This window comes from Aythya ferina (genome assembly GCF_964211825.1).
Source record: "Aythya ferina genome assembly, chromosome: 5".
Lineage (NCBI taxonomy): Eukaryota > Metazoa > Chordata > Aves > Anseriformes > Anatidae > Aythya > Aythya ferina.
This window is the reverse complement of record NC_140301.1, coordinates 38,692,850-38,700,386: the sequence shown is the minus strand read 5'-3', so window position 1 is coordinate 38,700,386 and position 7,537 is coordinate 38,692,850.

The following is a 7,537-nucleotide window of genomic DNA, read 5'->3' as shown; positions in this document are numbered from 1 at the left end:
GTGAATTTAAGGCTGTAGTCCTTATTGTATTCCCAGTGGATACAGAAGATAGACAATTAATTTGCTCTCTGTGATGCCTACATGAAAATGGCTACCCTGAAGCTACCTTATTCCCTCAGTCTTTCCTGTTGGGTTGTGTTTTGGAAAACTCTGAAGGAGCCTGAAGGACCTGGGGTGTTGTGTCTGAGAGCTGGGGGCAGCCAGCCCTGAAGTTGGGCAGCTTGACAGTGTAGGTTTCCGTAGCCAGGTTTTAATCATTTTGATCTAGATTGCCAGTTGTGCTGCATCAGTTGTGCTGGGGATTTCAGCGAGGAGGACACTTATTAACAAGGGAAGAGACGGTAACTAAGCAGCTGACAGATGGTCATGACTTTAACACCCTGTCAAGCGCATGCTGTATCTGAAATTATGACTTGAGCACTTCTGCTGAACCTCTTTTTTTTCAGCTCCCATCTGGGTAATCTTCACCTGCCCTCCCCTTCTCCTTTCTTCAAGGACGACGTTGAGAAAGAGAGGGGTTTTCACACAGCCATGCTTCCTGCCTCAGCGTGCCAAGCTTTCCCCAGGTTAATTCAGCTGTTGTTTTCTCACTACAAACCTCCCAGCTTATGATTCAGTGTAAAAGTAAGCTGGGAGGTAATGCCTGATTGTGCAAGGCATTTAGGCAGAGACATCTTATGATTCAGATAGTGCCATACACTGAAAACTAAGCCAGACATTTCTAAAGTAAATGAGCAAATAAGCTGCCACCTAAAGACATATCCATGGCTTGCTGTATCTTTGTATTTGAAAGAGATATTTTCAGGCCAATAATCCATGTGAATGAAGAGGAGAAAGGGAAAGGAAGAAAAAAATGCATCTAGATCCCCAGTCTTTCAAAAGTGCTTGATCACCACCTCCTCCTGAGACAACACCCTACAGCAAATGGATTCCCAGCACTTAAGAAGACAGAGTAAAAGGGTTATTGACAAAGGGTCAATTGCCTCCAAACGAAGAATGTGCTGTTGAATAGACTGTAATAGAAGTTTTATGTCTGTTGAGCAAACCCCACCTTCCAAATGGCAACACACAGCACATTTGTCACTTATGCCACAAAGTCCACAGCTCAGGCAGCCTGAGCAGTGCGAGCACCAAGGATATATTTAGGCAAGGAAAAAAAATGACTGCTTTCTGAGATGTGTCAGCTGCCATCTTCTAACCCATGGGGTTTAAACAGGTCTTGGTGCTGAAGGTACAAGGACAAGCCATTCTTCAAAACATTAGCTCCTTTGCTTCTTCGTACTCTGCATGACGTGACAATGGTCACATTCCTCTGGTGCTAGCAGTGACAACCTCACACTCATTGAAGAATACAAAGCTCTTGCCACAAAAAATCAGAGCATTCACTGACACTGTCTCATCCCGTGTGAAAGTTCTTACACATCTCCCTGCTATTCCTGAACTATCTCCCTCATTCCCAGAGTCATATAAATATCTAAATATCTTTCCCAGGGGAGCAGACGAGAAAGGCTGCACAGCCAGTGAGGTTCTGGTGGGTTGTAATACTTTGTTGTTGATGATAATCTGGGCACTTGGCTGCTCTAACTGGCCCAGGCAATGGTACCTGGCCCCTTTGAAACAAGGGTACTGTCACGATGTATGATACATCCCGATGTGTAAGGAAAGCTGTTGCAAAATCATCATTTGGTTTATTTGTTGCTCCCTGGTGGTGTTGGGAAACAAATTTTTGCACTCCAGTAAAGTTCAGTATGCCAGCAGGAGAAGATATTGATGATATTTGGGCAGCAAGCACTACACGAGGGAGGACGCTTTTAGACATGAGCTCAGGGCTGATGTCCCAGGGGAAGGAATAGGCACTGACTTGCCTGGTGGTAGTGCACCCACTCCCCCATCCCACTGGCCCTGCAGGTGCCCCCAAGCCCTATCCCCATAATGGACCAGGGAGTGCCCCATAAGGGACTCCAGATCCTTCCCTGCAGGTGCCTGCAACTGACCCCTTCATAAAACCCCTTCATAAACCCTGCACACAATGCTGCTCAGCACCAGGTAAATGCCTGAATGCTTTAATAAAGGAAAAAAAAAAGTAGAAAAAAAAATGTTTCACTGCTTAGGCAGTGAAAAAAAAAATAAGGGCAGGCAAAAGGAAGGACAAGAGAAGGGGGCAGTGCTGTGGGTATTTCTTCCTGCAAAGCTCTAAGCATCCTCTGCAAGTGTCGGGTGCTCTTGAATCCCCATCATCCCAGCACTGCTCAGTACCAGACATTATACCCTGACAACAAGGTGTCCCCCTGGGCCTCCACAGGAATCTTTTTGTTGCTTTTGAGATACTTTGTCTAGCAGGATAGCAGGAAAAGCGCACAATAAAATGTCTCCTTTTGTTTAAGCTGACTGATTTGAAGCTCCTGAGTAATAAAGCTCAAGCCTAGTTGGTGTTCCCATCCCCAAGTGAATACTGCAGCACGAAGAGGTGGCTGGCCAAGCTGCCTTTGTGCTGGGTCACTCCCAGACCTGGAAGAACAGCTCCTAAAAATAGTGAATTAAAAGCAAAAGGAAAGCAAACAAACAAAAATACACCCATAAATGCAGCTAATTGCAGGAGAGAATTCAAACCCAAATTAACTGGCGTGAATTTGGTGGCCATCTTGAGCAATCTGCTGTCAGCAGGAGCAGTTGCTGCTCCAGAAGTTGAGCTCTGCCCTTTGCAGGGGCGGCATCTTTCTCCCCCCCTGCAGCCAGCTGCCTGGCCCTCCTGTGCCACAGTCTGCTGCTGCTGAGCACTGAATCACATCTGCATCATGCACATCCAGGTGCAGGAGCCCTCGTCTTCATTCCTGCTTGTGAAGTGTCAGGCACACCTAGGGAATCCTATAAATAATAAATAACAATCACACATGCACATATTCATAACCAAGTCACTGTTTACATAGTGAATATTCAGCACCCACCAGATGGTTCTTCTTTCGCTGCCTCCAAAATGGAAATGACCAGTTACTAAAGATAAAATATTCCTTCCCTGTTGCTGCTTCCCCAGGGCTCCTACTTGTTGTTCTCTTGCAGAACTGCTGCTCCCTGGAGAAGCAAGCCTTTCAGCCCTGGAAACAGTGAAATCAGATCTGAAATATGAAATGTTTCAGCAAGAGCTGCAGATAAATGAACACAGTGTTAAATCAATTCCAGAAAATAGACTTGGATTAATCCTCCTGCCTGCCGCAGCGGTGTTCTGGGAGAAGTGATCTCCCTCCCTGCTGCCGCACGGCTGCTGCCTGGCCATGAAGATGCTCCTCCAGCAGGTCTGTGAGAGCAGTCCCTAAATGACTTTGGCTCTGCAAAAATGCTAGCTATCACCTAGTGCACTGCATGCCCTGGCTATAATTGCAGTCTTCTTCCTAACCACTACCCCAGCTACCGTGCAGGTGGCGATGATTTTCAGTGAACACTCGCTGTATGGAGGGCCAGGTTCTCCCTGCTTAATTTCTGCCCGCTCCAGGGTGTGCCTTTTCCATTTGGGATTCACTGCCTAAAATGCACTCACAGCACCGGGGGCTGAGCCAGACCTGCAGCCACCTGCTGACCAAGTCAAACACCATCCCGCCCACTGCCCTGCCCTGTCCCCGTGTGTCCTGTGAAGGGGCTGCTCCTGCCCCAGGCCACTGATGGCTTTGTATCAAAGGCTCTGGGCTCAAACTCTGGCAGGTGCAGGAGGAGCACTTGGCTTTCTGAGCACACATTTAAGCACTGAATGTGGTGCAGAGGAAGGGCTGTTATCCCCCCCAGCCCAGTGCCCACTGGAAGGGGTTCCTGCAGCACCCCTGAGTGGGTTGAAGTGTCAGACTTCTGTCCATCCCCACCTCTGGGCACCTCTCTGTCCCTAACTGTGATCAACAGCATCTTGTCCTGGACATCTGCCTTGATGGCAGGAACCACCTGATGTGTCTGGTATCAAAGGAAGCCCTTAGCGCTGCTTCGACGAAGCTCAAGGTCAGGCTGGCGGCCACGTTTCAAGGGCAACTGCGCCTCAGGCTGCCTGAAGGGAGGGCACGCTCCTGCCAGGTGACATCCTGCCTGATCCCAGGCTTCCGAGGATCTCCCAAGGCCAGCAGCAGCCCAGGGCCTGCAGAGGGGGCATGGTGTCTGCTCTGTGCACGGCACCTTCGGCCTCCTCCTCCTCCTCACTGGGGAGCAGCAAGGACGGGAAGGATTCACGTCCAAATAGGCGGTGAGGAGCTGCGGGATGGCGCTAAGAAAAACGAATGAAATACGACCAAGCGGTCCCCACGGCAGTGACACTCGGAGGTGTCCCCTTTGCTTCTCCCAGGCTCCTGCCCGGCGGATTTGGGGCGAGCACAGCCGGCACCGAGGCGTCCGAAACGGAGCCCCCCGCTCCGCGCAGGGGCCCGGGGAGGCCGGTAGGTGGTGCTGGGGGCCCGCCGAGCCCCCGCTGCCAGCTCGCAGCGAAACGCCACCTCCTCGGGGGCTGGCACGGGCTGGGCACGGTGCTGGGAGGGGGACAAGGCAGCTGGGCAGCAGATTCGGTCAGTGGCTATAAGCAAGCCCCCCCCACACGCCTCCCCAGGTCGCCAGTGGTGAGGACCTCGCCATCCTGCCCGCAGGAGGACAGAAGGTGCTCCAGATGCGAGTTTTACCCACAGCACTGGCTGCAGCACTTGCCCTTTGTCACAACATGGCTATATCTGCTCCATCCAGGAGCTTCCCAAGCTTTTGCTTCGCTTCACAGCTTTTCTTGGCCCCTTACACAGCCTGTGCGCCAAGCTGGAGAGCTTGGGGGAGGTTCCCTGGGCAAGGCAGAGGTGGAGACCTCGAGCCTGTTCAGTCAGCTCCTGGCATTTTTAAGCCTCTCCAAGGAAGTGCTTTGGGAGCAGAACATCTCCCGGCCTGTTTGGCCTGCAAGAGTCCCAAAGCAGGGCTGTGGGTTTATCACCAGGCTGCGTCCACCAGCAGTGGCAGTGTTTCTATCGCGGGGTGGCATTGCTAGCCATTAATAGCACGGCACCCACCCACGCTTCCCTTCCAGTTTCAGCTATGTAGAGACATCCCCGTGCTTTCCTGGTGTAACTCCAGCCTGACAGACACCACATTTCCTCTTCCTGGTGGTGGCTTCATTTCAGTGCCCATGGGAAGGAGCGGGGGGAGAAAGGAGGTGTAAGGCTCATTAGGAATGAAGTTGATGATAAATTATACACACAGTAAAACCAGTATGAGCAGGGAAATTATCCAATAATTCCTAGTTGATGAACAGGGCTCAAGCACTTGCTGCATGCTCCAGGCTGAGAAGAGGGTGGACGTGGCTGGTGGCTGGGTCGGCACGGCTGGGGGGAGACGTGGTGCCCTCCACACAGCATGCAGGGGAGCTATGGGTGCCCAAATTTTACAGGACTTCTCGATATCTTTCCAAAACTGGGTGTTTGCTGGTGCAGGAAGCCTTGAGCAGGACAGGACACTTCAGGGGGGCCATCCTGCTGCTCTCTTAGGCTCTTCTCAAGCTATTTGCAGCCAGCTACATCCAGAACCACAATACCAGTCTGCACAATCCCCTTCCTGACCTTGGCTAGCCCTCTCTTTGTATTTTCTTGTGCTCTTTTTTCACTCTGATTCTATTCTGTCCATGGAGGAAAAGGCCCACAAGACAGTTAGTAAAGATGGTTTTGTGGAGTGTTTCGTGTATAAGACAGCCTGTTTAGGGTTAATGACCCTCGGAAAGGACCATGCTGCTGTGCAGTAGCTAGCTGTGCGGCTGGCAGCTTGGTGTAGCCGGGGAGCACATCAGTGTGCTGTGTCTGCCACGTGCTCCTGGGCAAGCCAGGCATGTGCGCAGGGACACATCCTGCATGCAGAGCTCTGCCTTCAGCCCGAGTGCTAATATGGTTCATTACGTGATGTGCATCTTCCTCGCTGGCTTTCCCAGCTCGGGCTGTCAGCTGACATCTTTCCCCCCTAATCCATTGACATTCTCATTAAAACTACCACCGCTTTTCCCTGGTATCTTCGCAATCAATCTCTCATTGCTTGAAGCATCATCGCAAATGCCATTTCCTGATTAAGAAGGTCAAGTACTCAGAGTGGATCTTCTTCTAGTCCACCAGAAATTACCAGCAGCACCTCCTGACGCAGGGGGGTTGTTTCCCTTACATTTGCAGGAAAGATTTGACTCTGATCTATGACTTTCATTTCAGGAAATTCTGCTTACCTCTCTGCAAGCTCCATATAGCTAAGTATGCATTTTATTTCTCCCTTCCATGCACATGCATAAGAGAGAGAGATTTTTTTTTTTTCCATAGAATGAATGGACCCAGCTTCCCATCTGCACACATCGACAGAGCCACAAGCAGGCAGTACACACACCCTGCGCTTTCAGAGCCGACTCTGGCAGGATCTGGGGAGAAAGAAGAGGAACATTTGGTGAGGGGCAGGATGCTGGGGTGGAGAGGGGAAGGCCCTGGGCAAGAGGCTGCACCAGCTGCCTGTGGGGACACGGGAGCAGGTGGGGACTCCTGAGAGGAACCACTGGAGGCAGCACTGGCTGGGAGCAGGGGGCTGAGTGACACTTGTCAAGACAAGCAGTTGTGTTTAAACCACAGCAGTGGCTTGGACAATTTGAGCTGCCCATGCTGAGCCACGCTGCCTCTTGGCGTGGGGCTTGGGGTGGTGGGCAGCACCTCAGGAACACCTCACGTCCCCCAGCCAGCCAAAAAAAGAAGGTCTGGAGCAGTGGAGAAATGCCATGTCTGTGAGCATCGAGCCGCTCTGTCCCGCCAGGCCAGCAATTGTGAAGAGCCAATTAGCATATTTTAATGTAACTGATTAGTGCCTGGTCACGCAGCCTGGGTGGCGGGTGATGTTTGAGGCAGATTTGAAATTACAAGCATGCACACAGCAAACCGCGAGGGAGCCAGTGGTGGGAGAGATGATTTCCCATCTTAGCAGCTGTGGCCCCCGTTTCTCTGCTCTTACCCACAGAAAGCTGCCTTCAAACAGCCCTGCCAAGGCCCAGGGTGAGCACTTGAAAATTAAGAAATTAACTTTCTTAATTAACGCAGCGGAGGTGGCTGCTGTGATCGCCAGGGGGTACAGGTGGGGGATGCTGAGCTGTGTTTAGGCTCTGGGTGCAGCGTGGGGCAGCCCGGAGCCCCCCACCCAGGCTGTAAAATGGGGGTGGCACTGCCACAGCCCTGGGGTGGCCGTCACAGCTCCCTGGGAGTGCTCCAGGGCTGCAGTGCTGGTACCCAATAAAAGGAGCTGCTGCCTGCAGGAGCCTTGTTTCCTTAGCTACCGCAGCCAGGAGGTGTTTCGGGAGGTGGCAAGCAGCTAGGAAGGGAAAAGGCTGGGGAGAGGCTGGGGAGCAGCCTCCCTCCTGCCTCCATCCCAGGGGCTGCCCTAGGTGGGGGGTTGCCCGCTCCTTCCTTGTGTGGTTACTGAACTGCTCGGACATCATTTTCTGGGTGTCTGGGGCCCAGTTTGAAGAAATGCTGAGCGCTCGTGGCTGTGATGGAGGTGAGTGCAGAAGGGCTGCTGTGCTGTG